This window comes from Lepisma saccharinum, chromosome 18 (genome assembly GCF_977018435.1).
Source record: "Lepisma saccharinum chromosome 18, izLepSacc3.1, whole genome shotgun sequence".
Classification (NCBI taxonomy): Eukaryota; Metazoa; Arthropoda; class Insecta; order Zygentoma; family Lepismatidae; genus Lepisma; species Lepisma saccharinum.
The window spans coordinates 8,014,488-8,030,292 of record NC_139246.1 but is presented as its reverse complement, the minus strand read 5'-3'; the positions used below and the strand labels follow the sequence as shown (position 1 = coordinate 8,030,292).

Below are 15,805 nucleotides of genomic sequence, written 5' to 3'. Positions count from 1 at the left end.
ATTCATAATCGCTATGAAAAAACAACTTTCTCGATTTCGAAGAATGAACCTCTTATCTGCACATTGTTGTCCGGAGTACGTATGCAGGAAAGAAACATGCATATGATGACATTTGTGTATGTAGGATTTAGTCTTAGCTTCATTCTCTGATGCTTCAGGTTGGTAAATTTGCATATTTTTCGTAAACAAAATACAGCCATCAGTACACAATATAAAACAGGAAAATGTTTCCTCCAAAATTACAAAAATAAACTTCGAGCAATTCCTTCTTCATGAAGTTTATTTCATGTAGGTGTATTGTCATCCTTCCTCTTTCATCAAGTTTAAATTAACATCTTCCTTGTCCTTCAAATATAGATTACAGTTGAGACTGCTTCTGCATACCTAACTCAGTTCTGCGTAATTCTGATTTATACGTAAAAGTATAATTTAAAAACGTGTTTATTAAACCTTATTTGTACATAATGCATTTATACATAATTCGATGTTATACGCACTAATTTTCATGAAATACAGTTGATTTGTATGAAACCAAGCTACAACAATGTCACAGAAGTGAGAGTTTTGAGTTGCTACTGGTTGGCCATGGAAAACAGAAAGAGGAAAAGTTACAAGCTTGAACACAAAGTAAAATTTATACGGAAAGTGGATGCTAATCCATATAAAAATAAAATAGCTGGAGATTTAGGCATCGCTTATACCACACTTTGCACAATCATTACTAAAAAAATGCTATTTTAGACATTTTTTAAAAAAATTGAGTACTAAAACGATAAACCTATATTGTCTACTGTAGTATTTCAGTATCAAAGCGTTCACTAATAAAGTGGCAAACATAATGTATTTAAGAATCACACTTTTAGATTCGTTAATTTGCCACATTTTGACAGAAATAATCTGCATTACGTATATCTTGTTCCTCAAAATAGATACAATTACAGTATCTTAATAATGATATGACATGGTTCTAAATCTGATTTGTAACTAATTCTCAGTTAAACGTAGCCTATTATTTTCTCTTCACCTTGACATACGTATAACTCAGGTTCAACTGTATTTCCGAATGACATTGAACGGTATATCGAATATTACCGAATATGCCATTGAACATAAATTATTCAATAAACATTGCGAATGACTTCAGACGTTTTTCAATTCAATGTTTTAGTTCGAAAAAAAACTTATTTAGGAACCATTCTAAATATTTTCATTCAAAACAGCATGTTAACCAACCAGGAATTCTGAAAAAGCTTTGGCGCTGAGATCGAACGTCAAACAATATATCGTCTCATACCCTTAGGTATGTGGGATCTTTTGGGAATGTAGCTCACTAATCATCATTCATCCTTGATGGTAAAGCACTCTCTGCTCTTGGTGAGCTTGGTGGTAAGGTGCTAGAGGTACTAAATTTACACACTTGAATGGCAACACATGACACTTGAGTTTCACACCCCTAAAGATTGGATCAGCATGGGTAATGTAAGGATATACCTGTCTCTGTACTGCAACTGAAGATCTGCCGTGAGAGGTTATGCCTGTGACTGTACGTAGAGTCTGACTTGCGACTCGCGTTAACACGCTCTCCCTAGAACCTCCTCCTCTCTCTCTATTCAATCGTAACTTGCTCCTCAATAACTGAATTAGAACTGACCCCGAACTCTCTGCCCCCCAGACATTTATTGCAATTCAATTTAATAAACAAATGCACAGTCAGGCCTGTAGCCTCTTCCTGGATTTCGTCTGTTTACAGCTGATGACCAGGAAGAGCTTCAGTGCTGTCTGACACTGCATTCCTGTGATGTTTCTGAATATTTCCTGATTGGAAAACGATGGTTGAATGACTGGAAGTTGGAGTTCGTTCTCCATAATAATTAAAAGATACTACGGATCGTTACGATATAAGGGTAGGTAACGAAAACTGCATGTAGTATTGGAGCCAATCATCACATCACGTGTAATTACAAGAACATGAGGCCTCTTTGACACTAAAATTACAAACGGTACTCCACGTATGTTGTTATAAAACTAAACAATGTACTGTAACATGGTAACCCTACATGCTCTAACGTCTATTTTTGATTGGTTCGTCTTCAAGCTATATACGCAACACATCTCGCTTCTTCCTTTTGTAGTATACATATAATTCTGATTTACTGTTACATTGTGGAATCTTATTTATTTGTTGAAAGATACTTACTCGAGTCCTAATGTATTGTACAGTCACCTGCAATAAAAATGGACCACTTGTTTCATGAAATATTCGGTTCTCAGTACGGCATCATGAGTGTTGCCTAACTCTACGGCGGTGGGAGAACTTGCCTTTTAAAATTTACTATTAAAATCCACTTATCGCCGTAAAGTTAGGCAACACACATAACGCCTTGCAGGGAAGCAAATATTTCAGGATCTAGGTGTTAATTTTGTTTGCCGCTGACTGTACATAACAGCACTACCAGATATGAAAATTTACATGTGGTTAATTTACGTCGTTTTATGACACTTTTGGACAACCGCGACTATCAGCACAGATATGCAGATGACATCAGTGTAATAAGAATTCGACAAGCGCTGAGAACAGTTGTGCATCGTTCAAAAGTTCACTGATGAGCAGATAGTTCCTATACTCATCGCTTTCATAGGTGATAAGGTTTTAAAGCCTTGAAGACTGTCGCACCAGATCTTTTGCAGACACTATGGTATTCTCGATTAAAGGATAGTCTTTTGTTGCACTACAAACCTGTATAAAATTTATTTCCCAAACCCTCAATATATTTTAAAAAGTTCAACCTGGAAGAGATATCTCTTGATATCTTCGTTCCTTTAGATGGAACACTGGAAATAGAACATCCTTTGATGTAATCAATTCGATATTAACCCAGAAATTGATGCATAATCCAATATATATAAAGCCGCAGTCCCACCACTGACTGACTCAATAACATAAATGTTCTCCATGAAGGAAGCCCCGGAGGCGAAAATGCCCGATTACGACCCCCCATGAATTCGTCCCAAAAGGCCGAGAAAATTCAGACATCGCTCAAAATGCCCTTCTTTAAGGGTGAAAATGCCTTTTTTGCACGTCCTTGGCAACCGTTGCCGCGGACATTTTTTGCAGCACACATTGTTTCCTTCAATTCTTAATTGTCCAGATACATTATATTTCTCACAGATGTACAACACACAGATGAATCAACTCCTGGGTTTGAAAAGGTGGCTCAAACAAGGGTGACATCTACATAATAAGGAGTTTCGGCCCAGATACAATTACGTATATATTAGTAAACTCAATGCGAAAATATTAGCTATATCGTGGTTGTTTTAACTAAATGTTTAGAGGCATAAGAACAAACAATTTCTTTAGAGCTTGCCGTCCTTCTTGTTGTCCATGGAAACGGACGTTGCTAGGGAACTTAAAGAAAGTTTATTTTCACCCCGAAAACTACTGTTAGTGAATTATGATAGACGTTTCGAATTTCGAAATATGAGGGTCAGAATTTATTACAGAGGAGAGGTATGAATTCGAGGGGAATGTCTGAAAACAATTATTTTTCAATGTGAAAATGACAAAGACCCGAACATTGCTTTTTCATTTTACTGTCGGTATTGAATTAGGTTATACAAGAAATCTAACTAACTATCTTGAAACGGTTATTGCTTAATCACTTTATTATTAAAAGAATTGGAAATAATATTTTGAATATTTATTCCATATTAGAGCCCGTACACACGTAAAGTTACATTCAAAACTTTCCAAACTTTCCACGTCGGCGAGCGCACGAAATGACGGAGAAAAATTATTTTTAAATTACGTTTAAAAATGTGAAAATGACAAAAGACGTAAATACTGTTTTTCCAATATAGTGTCACTCTTCAATTCGTTTATATGAAATATCTAACTATTTTGAAACGGACAATATTTACCCAGTTTATTATTATGAAAATAGACAATAATGTGTTGAATATTTGTATAATATTAGAGTACACACATAAAGTAATTTTCTAAACGTTTCAAATTAGCCAACTTATATACTTGTTCCATTTCATCCAATACAACATGCAGGAACATAGAGGAACCCATCTATAATATGATTGCATCCACAACGTGGCCGAAGGTCACGCATGCGAGCGCACAAGACGTGGCCACGTCGAAAGCGCGCAAGTCTATATATATAAAAATGGATGTATGTGTGTATGTAACTGTGTTTGTTCCGGCATAACTCTCGAACGCCCGGAGCGATTTCAACCAAACTTGGTACACACATCAATTGCAATCTCGAAAGAAATAATGTGCGGTTAAGACACCCCTGGCACCCTAGGGATGGGAGTGGGAAGGGGACATAAATAGTATTCTGTTTCGTGGTATTTTCGTGTCATATCCTGCAAGTTATACTTCCCCCTACACAGCACGGCGAAGTTTGTTGTCTACACAGAAGGTGCGATATTGCTATCCTGGGGCGATTTCAACCAAACTTGGTACATATATGACTTACAATCTGGAAATAAATACAGTGGGGGTAAGACAACCCTAGCAGCCCTAGGGGTGGGGGTGAGAAAGGGAATTACATGTAAAAATAATTGAAAAAGACCGATATTAGTGTGGAATCCATAGTTTTCGGGTCGCTAACACGAATAGTGACACTCCCAATGTCGTTCAACTCCAAGTTCATTTTTCGCTATAGTTAGAATTCATAATTTTCCTGTCTAATAGAAGATTGGGATAAATAAATATCCAGGCAACGCCGAACAATCAGATAGTTTCAATTATTAAAATAAAGCAAAATATCCCATTGGACTATCACCTCATTGGTTTTAGTGCAGCCTTGAGATCTAAAAAGTTTCGCCTCTGCCTTTCTGGCTGGAGACAAGGTTGACTGGAAGCCTTGCGTCGCCTAATATGCAAACAGCGGTCGCCTGGAGAAGAGGCATCTGTTCGGAGGCTCCAGAAGCTGCTGAATATTTAGCGTCGTCCTTGTTTCTCTGTCAGTTTCAGGTCGCTCCTTGGGACGTGGAGAGGTCAAATTAATTCCTTCGCCAAATCCTCTGGAAACGGGGCGAGCATCTAAACCCCTTAGGAAGTTTCGCTGACTAAAATTGATTTTCTTCCATTCGTAATTAACTTCAAATCAAGAACTGGAATCTTCTGGGATTTTAGGAAAACTTGGATTTTGCGTTCTTCTCTGTGTTGAGATTTTTTTTGTCAATAAGCATTATAATCACGATATAGTTAAGTTCTGTAGAAGAAATAATATGCCTAAGTGGCTGCAAAATAGGTTTTGGAAAAACTGATTATGTATTTGTGTTATTTAGCGCAAATTTTATGCCAATTTTGTCTAATCGCCTCGATGAGGATGGTGGAGAAACACTCAGTACCTATCACTCCAAAACTCCGGTTACACTATCACCTACACTCTGTCCTGTGATTCTCTGGAGCAAGAGAACGAAAGTCGCTCCATGTTGCACATGTGAAAAACATATGTTCCACATGAAAGTTACACGTCACATGTCTCTCTCTCTCTCTCTCTCTCTCTCTCTCTCTCTCTCTCTAGCCTTCTTAAACCCGAAGGTTCATGGCTGGAGCAACACATTCCTTCCATCTATCCCTATCTTGAGCAAGATCTATATACTCTTTTCCATCCCTACCGATTTCCTTCAGGTCCATCTCAACGTTGTCCCTCCATCTTCGTCTTGGCCTTCCTACAGGTCTCTTACCATCAGGTTTCCCAACAAGAATCCTGTATACTCTTTCCTCTCCCATTCGTGCCACATCGCCTGCCCACCTACGTCTTCTTGATTTAATCATTCTAATAATATCTGGACATGAATACAAATTATGTAGTTCTAAATTATGTAACCTTCTCCACTCACCTGTCTCCTCATCCCTTTTAGGTCCAAAGATTTTCCTAAGGATCTTATTTTCAAATACTCTCAATTTATGTTCCTCTTTCAATCTAAGGGACCAAGTTTCACACCCATATAATACTACAGGCAAAATTACGGTTTTGTATATTTTAACTTTTAGTTTCTTAGATATTAAACGAGAAGAGAAAAGTTTATGAAGAGAGAAGTAACATGCATTTCCTGAATTAAGCCTACTTTTATTTCCTCTTTAATATAATTTTCACTTGTTAATATTACTCCTAAGTACAGTATTTGATTTTGGAAACTGGTTCAACACTTGGTTTCGGCCTGTAAGCATATATTTAGTTTTCTCTTTGTTAACTTCCAAACCTATCTCTTTAGCAGTTTTGAAAAATATTTTAGCATTATTCTTAATTGTATTTATATCATCCCCTAATAAGTCTACATCATCTGCATATGCTAACAACTGAGTCATACCATTTAATTTTAGTCCTTCGTTAGTTTCTTTTACCTTCCTAACAGCATATTCTAAGGCAAAATTAAAGAGCAATGGAGATAATGCATCTCCTTGTTTTAACCCATCATTAATTGTACAAAAAGAATTATATTAGTTATTTGTGTCTTTCAAAAATACAACTTGTGTGCTTGTTTTCCAATATTAGCTAATGTGAAATTGAACGTGTTGAAAAAATACCAGGAAAAAATGCCAATAATAATAAATAACAATGAATAATAATAATAATATTTATATTATTATTATTATTATTGGCACGTTTATCCTTCTGGTACTTGCCCTCCCCCCCCAGACAAAAAATCGTGGTTGCGCCTCTGTTCTCTCTCACGTGTTCATTGGTGGAGTCGTCTCTCGTCACTACTTGCGCAGAGGCTTGTTTTCGTTCCCTTCCTCCAGAGATAACCGAACCAGAGTACAGACGTTACTGTAAAATTGAAATTCGAACTCTCCACGAGTGATTACCAGCGCCACAGCTCCGCAACGGTGGATTTTAACATCACGCCTAATAAACTTCCCCATCTGCGATTTGAAATGGATTTCAGCGTCTTCAACAGATGGATTTCAATTAATCCATTCAAAAGGGACATCTATTATTGTCGTCAGCCCTCTGTGGATCTCGGAGGATTTAATATTTTGGCTTCATGAATCTTTGAATAACAAGCACTCTCTGTGCCACCCGACCGTAGATAAACGTTATTGGCTTAATGTGTTTACGTGAGCAGCGAGGCTCTCCATTCTTCCACTGCAGCTCTGCCTCGTAAAGAAGTCGTTAATCCTATTTCCCTGAAGACGAATGAAGCTCGGATGGAGCCTGGTGTCCAGTGGGATTATTTCGCCCCCTCGCGATTCTTCATTATTGATTTCCGAAGCTACAAGTGCTGAGTTATGCATGATGTTTCGTAAGATCAGCTTTAGAGAGAAGCATTTCCTAGCATAAATGCTTCCAAAAATCTTATAGTACCTAGTGTACGTTACACGGAAGCATTTCCTGTAACATTTCGGTAAGCTTTTGTGATTACAATGTGTAATATATACAGCATGAAAGGCACGTCGAGTTACGCCATCTATGGAGAGTTCACGGTGTTCACAATTGAAACTAAAACATTCTTCCGGATCCGAGAGTTTCGTATCTCAATCCCATTATAATATTACCACACCTTAAAAGATATTATGATCTTCGATTACAAAGAAATTTTTCATTAGTTAGTCCAAGATTTTTTTATCAAGTGTTGTTCCTAACATACATTGCTACGCATCGGCTAACACACTCGTGCACAAAAATAATCTTACTTGTTTAACATAAAATGTCAGAGGTGATTTTGTAAATGCCATGAAAACGTATTCATTCGAATGTATTGGAAATGGAAACACACAGAAATGTGAGACATTCCATTCCGGGATGAAACCTTTAACACGTTTAACAAGATAGAAATGTTATACAAAAAATATACAATTGTTCTACAGTTACGGTTTTAAAAATTAAAACAAAACATTATAATATATGCAGTGCTATATAATTACAAAGTAGGTACAATTACAAGGGAGGTTATCTAAGTGTCCCCCTCCGATTTCCATGAAACTTGGCAGGTGTATAGAGTGGCCCAAAGGAAGAAATACATGTTTTTTTTTCAGCTAAAAAAACTGTTTTAGGGGAGCAAAACCCCCTCAAATGTCAAGATGAGGACAAATTGAAGTAAGGATCTGACCCCTGTGTCCCCCTCCGATTTCCATGGAACTTGGCAAGTGTATAAAGGGGCCCAAAGGAAGAAATACGTGTTTTTTTTGTTTCGGCTAAAAATCTGTTTTAGGGGGGCAAAACCCGCCTCAAATGTCAAGATGAGGACAAATTGACGTGGGGATCTGACCCCTGTGTCCCCATCCGATTTCCATGAAATTTTGCAGGTGTATAGAGGGGCCATATGCCCCCTGTTTCTTCCTATGCCATATTTACGTGGTTTCGGGGTCAGATTCCCAATTTTAGGATCCGGAACCAACCGGATCCGGATCTGGCCATCCCTATATTGTACATGTTATAAAGTATGTATTTAAGCAGCGCCATTGTCATGTACGCAATACCGTTTTATATGAAACGCTATACCTCTCGGCTGAATAGTTATCGGCTTTTAAAAATGTGAAGTGGTACTTTGTTTAAATCTCTCGCGGCCGCCATTAGAACTGTATTTGTGACCTAGAGACAGAATAAATCAATGAGAACTTGTATGCTTGAATATACCTGAACAAATAACTCTACAACACACATTTAAATATTAATTGATGAAATCTCTCGTCACAAAACAAATATATGTGGTTTAGGGTAACAGTTTCATAGATCGGAGACACATTAAAATCGGATATTTTGGGTTTCGCATGGTTCGTACTTACCAATTGTGTATTGCGGAACATAGTTCAAGGTGCCATTATGCTTCTTACACGAAAAGAAACGCAATTCTTCACATTCTGAGTGCTTTTTTTTATTCCTTTCTTCGCTTCCGTAACACACATAACGTGACACATCTTGACTCAGGTTGTGGGTATGCAGTGTTTCAACCTTCTTCACCGAAAAATACTTACGGTTGTGTTCGTCACCGGTGGAAATTATACATTATATACGGGTAGCTGACTGATAGCCCGGGTAGCTGACGGATAGCCCCACGAACCATTCACGAATAGCCCCACGAACCATTTCCGATAAGGTTACGTTAGGCAACCATAGTAAAAAAAGGGGGGGTTGAAACACTGACAGGGATTTACGTCATCAAACGTTCGCAGCATCCGGTTGTCGTAGGGCATGCAAATGAAAGCAATGGCGATTGTGCGTCGGTGAGATATTTCTCTTCAAAAATACATGATTTCCCGGACAAATATATTCCACAATTAAAGAAAATACCTCGACGAACGTTGTAAACCTTGGAAAAACTCATTTCCGTAAGTAATTTCTTGTGTAAAATTGAAGAAATGTGTCTCCGATGTATGAAACTGTTACCTGGTTTAGTCTTAATTAAATCACCATTTTATTGTGGAGCAATCAGAACAACGAATTATTATATTTCGTTAGTAGCCTACTTCCGTATGATCAAGCGTATGAGATTATGTAAGGTTGTAGAAGAGATAGACGTGTAATGAATTAGACTATAATTAGTGCTGCCATCTATCCTCGGGTTTGAAAATGTACAATGCGAGTCGAACTATCGCTGAACACTTTAAACGTATCACAGCAGTTTTGTTATTTTTAAAGAAGAAACGTTGTTCTTTAATAATCTGCACTGCAGTTGCTTATCCAAAGGATTCAACAAGTTCACTCCTTCATGGTAAAACTTGAAGATACTTTTCTTGACTATCGTCAGTCTGTGGCGCTATCGTCGCGCAACTGATGAAAGCAACTGCTCATTTCTTACTTCGTATACTTGTGAACTGCACTGCAAATGACCTAAACAGAAAGTTCCGGGGGAACCAATGTTTATGATTACATTTTTAACACGGTCTATACGCGAAGCTGTTCCACACACACTTGTGACACACTGTAAAAAATATATAATGTAATATCATCGCAAATCTTCGTGGGACTAAAAAAAAAAAGTTGCCGAGACTGACTGAAGGACGAGACGAGCTTCAACCCTTTCCGCACTTTATTTTTCACACGAACCCAAAAATTCAGCATAAGTCCCAGGGGATAGAGTTGAAAACAGGATTAAGAAAGAACTTATAAAAACGTAACGATGCTCATTTGATCGTTGAGTGATAAAAGGCGAAAATTCAATTACAAGCTGCATCACTTTTTATCCTAGTTCCCTTCATCCCTTCCCGGCCTCGTGGGATTCCTGGGCTATTGTTTTCCTTCCGCCTTGAGAAGAGGAAAACACATCAACGGTTACGCCAATTCCAGAATCCTCGTTGTAACCATGGCAACGCGAGGGACAATATAAATTTTCTGAGCTTGTCATTGCCAGCTCAGGAGGTAGCGTCTCTCTTCTTTTGTCGCCAGCAGTGCCTCAACGGCTGTGACGCGAACCACGCCACTGGATCTGTGCCTGATGGAAACGCTGGGCAGCTAGCAGTGTTGCCACAATCTAAGAACATAAAATCCCTTTCCAATATGCAAAATTTCCCTTTATCGTACATTTTCTCCTTTATATTAAAAAAATAAGTCTACGATCATAAAACTTCGCTCATCGGCGATTATTATTATTGGTTAATCCAAATGCTTGGAGTGATTTAATTTTTGAAAATATCAGAAAATTAAGATACCAGATTCTGTACTTTGAGAAAATTATACAACATACGAAAAAAAAGTTATGCTACAGTTATTATTTAGGCTTGTGCTCAAGGACGTATTTAGGGGGGTCCAGAGGACCCCTCTACCCGGAAAGACTTATCAAATACTAAAATTAAATAATGAAAAATATATTCGTTTAGCCTTTGTTGTATAATTCCCTCTGAACTTATTGGAAGACAAGGATTATATTTGGATCATACGACTTTGAATGATATTGCAAAGAAGATTTATGTACACTACTACTCAAAATAATATGCATAAAATATTAATCAGAAACTTACTTTCTCCAACTACATGTAACATCATCTTTGTTATTCGATAAATATTCAATTCTTCATCTATTTGACATTAAATTCTTTGCCAGGGCACTTGTTTTAATGTAAATTATTCCGATCTTAACTACAGGTAAGATAAGCTACGTAATGTACATACGCTCTTATATCTATTCTTATACAGTATTTTTACCCATTCGTGTAATAATAATATATTAATTTGTGTATTGTAATTAGCATTAATTTGATTTAATATAATTATTTTAATTTAAACATTATTATTATTATTGTTCTGACCCCCCCCCCCCTGCCGAAACATATTTCTCGATACGTGCCTGCTTGTGCTACTTGCATTATAATTCTAAAAGTTTAAAAATGGAGGGTATTGGCTGTTCGCAAGCCAAATATAAATATATTGTTATGGGCCTCCTGATGGCGTAGTGGTAGCGTCCCCGCCCTGTAATCAAGAGGTCCCGGGTTCTAGCCCCAGTGGAGGCACATAGTGGTTCAGATCTCACTTTTAACTGTAGGTCCAGTCCTGATTAGCATTTCTGTGCATAAAGCGGGCTCAAAACAATATCTTGTGAAAATCATTGTACTTTTTAATGGAAGAAATTTGCACAACTAATATATTTCACCCTTGAAAGACCGTGAATCTGTTATGTTAGGGGGGGTGTAAGGGGTGACCTTCCACATAGTACACCCAAATGTCAACCTCACTTCCACGTTAGTACACCCTGGACTGAAGACTAACGAGGCTCTGGCGACTGGCCCCATGGCCAGTATAATTTTGTTTGTATTGTCCTTATGTGTGCTGAGTGCCCCTTTGCAGCCTCAGCTTTTAACGAAAGTCAGAACATTTTAATATTTTATGATTTTAATTCTGCAACGTTAGAGTTGTTATTTGTAACGATAAGGGGCTGGACCCCGTATAATGTGACGGGTGTAAAATAGCCTAAGCGCTGACGCACCCAAAATTTTAAATTCAAATCAAATCAAAGGTTGTTATGTTAGGGTGCCATCTTTAAATTTTACTGTAATTTTTAAATTTTCATAACATTTTCTCTTTGACCATTTTTTGTTTTTTGAATTTTCCTTCAGTTAGGGAAATTTCCCTTCTTGTGGCAACACTGACTGCGATAGGGAGAGAAGACAGATGCGAGTGTGGGCTCCACGTGAGGGCTGCTTGGTATTCTGCGGCGCTGGCAGGGGGGCTGTTCCGGATGCTTGTCACGGGCTCAGAATTGGAAAATATGTAGAGTGTAGACAGGCGAGGAAATAGGAAAGAGTTTAAAAGGGCGCATAATGGATTTTCAAGGGCCGGGTTCGACACGTGCTTCCCTTTGTTAGGTTCGTCCTGCCTCTAGCTTTGTAGGCTCGCTATTGATCGGGAGAGAGTCTACAACAAGTGGAAAGCAAGTTCAATAAGAATTGTATGATGGATCTTCTTTGAAAAGAACGGATGGGTTCCCCTTCAGTAATACAGAGGAAGAGTACCGTACAGTCACCTTCAATAAAAATGGAACACCTATATCCTGAAATACTCTCTTCCCTGCAATGCGTTATGTGTGTTGCCTAACTCTACGGCGATAAATGGGTGTATATGTTTGTTTTTTCCGGCATAACTCTCGAACGCCTGGAGCAATATCAACCAAACTTTGTACACGTATCACTAGCAATCTGGAAAAAAATATTTTGGGTGTAAGACACCCCTGACACCCCTAGGGGTGGGGTGCGAAGGGGTGACATGTAAAAATAATCCAAAACGACCGATATTAAATTCCACACAAACAGATATCCGTGACTCTATGCAATCCCGCACAACGATAGTGTTTCTCGGGTTGTCTAACATTCAGGCTGTGTTGCGAATGGAATACATAGTTTTCGTGACACTCCCAATGCCGTTCAACTTCAAGTTCATCACCTAACGGCATGGGAGGGTGAGAGGGGGTGAAAAATAAAATGCCACCTAGATTAGTGTCGAATCCATAGTTTTCGGAGTCTCTAAGCTAATTGGTGACATTCACGATGAAATAAAATTAGTTACATTTTACACTATAGTTAGAATTCATTATTTTCCTGGCTAATAGAAGTTTGTTATAAATAAATAGCCGGACAACGCCGGCTAATCAGGTAGTAGAAATAAAATAGCCGTGTCCGAATTGGTAAGCGCTTCCTTCCATTCTTTGCTCTCGTTTTCATGTCCCGTCGAAGTGGTCCGAATCTATTTGCTGCCTAGAAGTACGGTTGATACTTTTCCCGCCAGGTGTCAGCTCGAACCTCACCCACACCCAATGCGCTCTGTGGCGCATGCGCGCAGAAGGCAGACGCCAATTATCACATTGATTTCCACCTATTTACTACTCATATTAAAAATGTGGCACGTGAGCTTTATTCTTTTATATATTTTCTACATATAGTGTTATCGATAAATGTCCACGTAGCACTGAGTTTTAAATCATCTATTCAATAAACGTTGCCTCTGCAAAGTAAAAGTTGCAATATGGCTGCCAGGCGCAGATCCACAGCGAGTTGAAGCGTGCATCTGTCGCGCCTTCCACCTCTATATGCCGCCAATTCTGACAACGGAGGCAGGCGGATTCCCCGGATGTAATGGTGCTCTAGGGGACATCTGGTGCCGATTCGAACGCGGCGTATGATGTCCTTGTCGGAAGACTGATACCCAACGGACCACCGTCCGATATGTCAAGGCTTCAAGTCCGTTGAACAGCTATGCCCTCTCTCCAGACGTACTATGAACACTAACGCTCTCTATCGAGCATACGTGACGTGACGTCAGTTTTGTCACTACTTTCTTGCCAACCCTCGTAGCAATATTAATAAATCAAGATTGTAAAAATTAATTCTAGCCGGTTTGTATCGCCTTAGGTTAAAAAATAAACACATGTTTCAAATTCAGAAACATTTTACATGTACAAAGTACTAAATAAGCATATATTTGGAACAATCATATCATTTCAGTGAAAATATTGGAGCATTTCGCGCACACTTTGGGAACCACTGTCATAACTAAGTGAAATGCATATTCTTTTCCAGACTTCTAATGGTAAGAAGAAAGGTTATACTTCGTATTACATACCTTGATGAGCTATTTAACTAAGGTTGAAAGTGCTTATAAAAGCTTATTTCTGCACGAAATGGTTATGCTTGCTTATTTTACGATTTTGGTTTAAAATAGCATATTTTACCCAAATCTGTCACATTTCAATCCTATTTCAATCACACGACGGCATCGGGATAACGAGATCAATGCTTCTAAATAGCCGCACGAGAGAAACGGCATCCTAGAAAAGATACAGTGCATCCATAATCATTTTTCCAAATTACCTGATGTTATAACACAGTTCAAAGCTCGAAATAATACATTGCAACATTCGCTTTCTCTTATTGATGAAATTTCAGTAACGTTGTCTTCAGAAAGTCACGGTGTTGGTAAAATTGTGTCCGACAAGCTCAGTCAGGAATTACTGAAAATTCCCGGTTACAAAACACTGTCAAATTTATAAAAAAGATTTCTGGTGAAGAAACAGACATTGAAGAGGAATTCACCGAAGAACTGTGGTGTGTTTCACAAGCGCCTGTGATGTCATGCTACGTGGAAAGAACATTTTCACTGTACAAATCATCCATCACTGACAGACGCAGGAGCTTCACACAAGAAATTCTCAGGATGACCTTCCTTACATACTGTAACAGCTTTGAATAAGGTAAGAGATCTAATAGACAAATGTTTTTTCAGATTTTCCTGTATTTGTTTATGCTTATTTTTGTGCTTATTTTTTAATTTTCTGTGCTTATTAACTTGCTTATTTTACTGTTTGATTGTGCTTATAAATCAGGTCTCTAGTCATGACTCATCTGAGGTCAAATCAACACACTAGATACTGAGACGAGAAAGAGTGAGCGAATAATTTTGACGAGACTCTAAATGAAGAAACTCAGTGATAGCATTGGTGGACAGTAGCAGGCAAGACATCATGGTAGAATGTGGGGAGAAGGTAACGCTCGCCGCCGCACAACCACCACGGGTGTGGGTGGAATGGGGGAGGACACGGTACGTACCAGCAAAGAAGTGGATTCGCCTGGTTCCTGCTAGGGGGGTGGAGGTAACAAAAACTCAAGGGGCCGGACGGTCGTGCCATCTGCACGTTATGCGGCGAAGAGGAGACGAGGGCTCACATCCTACACGAGTGTGTTTGGTCGGCACCCCTGAGACAACGCAAATGGGGGGACAGTGCAAGGGACAGCATTGAGCAGACCATCCAGGCTATATGTAGGGAGGAGAGGAGTGGTATAACGAATGTAAATATCAAAGCCCTGGGCTCCTATTTACATGCAGTTTGGAGGGAGCGCAGGAAAATGCTGCAAGGAGTCAGTGAAAGTGAAGGGTACGGAACAGCTGTGGCTCAAGCATAGGTGGAGCGTGTAATGTAGTGTTGTGAAAATGATCAATCTCAAATGTAGTCATTTATATATGTACACAGTATGTAATTCTTTTCCAAATGTTTTTTTATAAATGTTTCTGAATGTATGATCAAATGTGGTGTATGTTTAAGGGCGGGGTGTTTATGTAACAATATTGTAGGATACGCACAGCCGAAGGGCTCGTATCAATATCAATAAATTTTAATATCATTGGTATAAAGGAACTATACCGCGTGACACGAAAATGCGAGCTTCAAGGTCAACCAACTCCACACTTCCTTCTTCGTACATTTATAGAATTGACACGAGTGGATGCAGTTCCTGGATGCCTGTGATTCGGTAAAGTGGACTGTTACTAATAATATTGCCATGAGTGATACTAAAAGAGCTGAAGAATAAAAATATTAAAGGAGGAACTAAAAATAAAAATTGAAATATAAG

The 15,805-nt window shown here is 38.6% G+C and overlaps 2 protein-coding genes across 2 annotated transcripts in view; one reads left to right on the top strand and one right to left on the bottom strand.

Annotated features, from left to right (window-relative positions):
- The window catches only part of LOC146002372 (protein unc-93 homolog A-like), a 116,091-nt gene that overhangs the window by 60,724 nt on the left and 39,562 nt on the right, over positions 1–15,805 (top strand). The window lies entirely within an intron of this gene.
- Positions 1–15,805, bottom strand: part of LOC146002373 (protein spinster homolog 1) — a 407,500-nt gene that overhangs the window by 374,902 nt on the left and 16,793 nt on the right. The gene's annotated exons all lie outside the window — the stretch shown is intronic.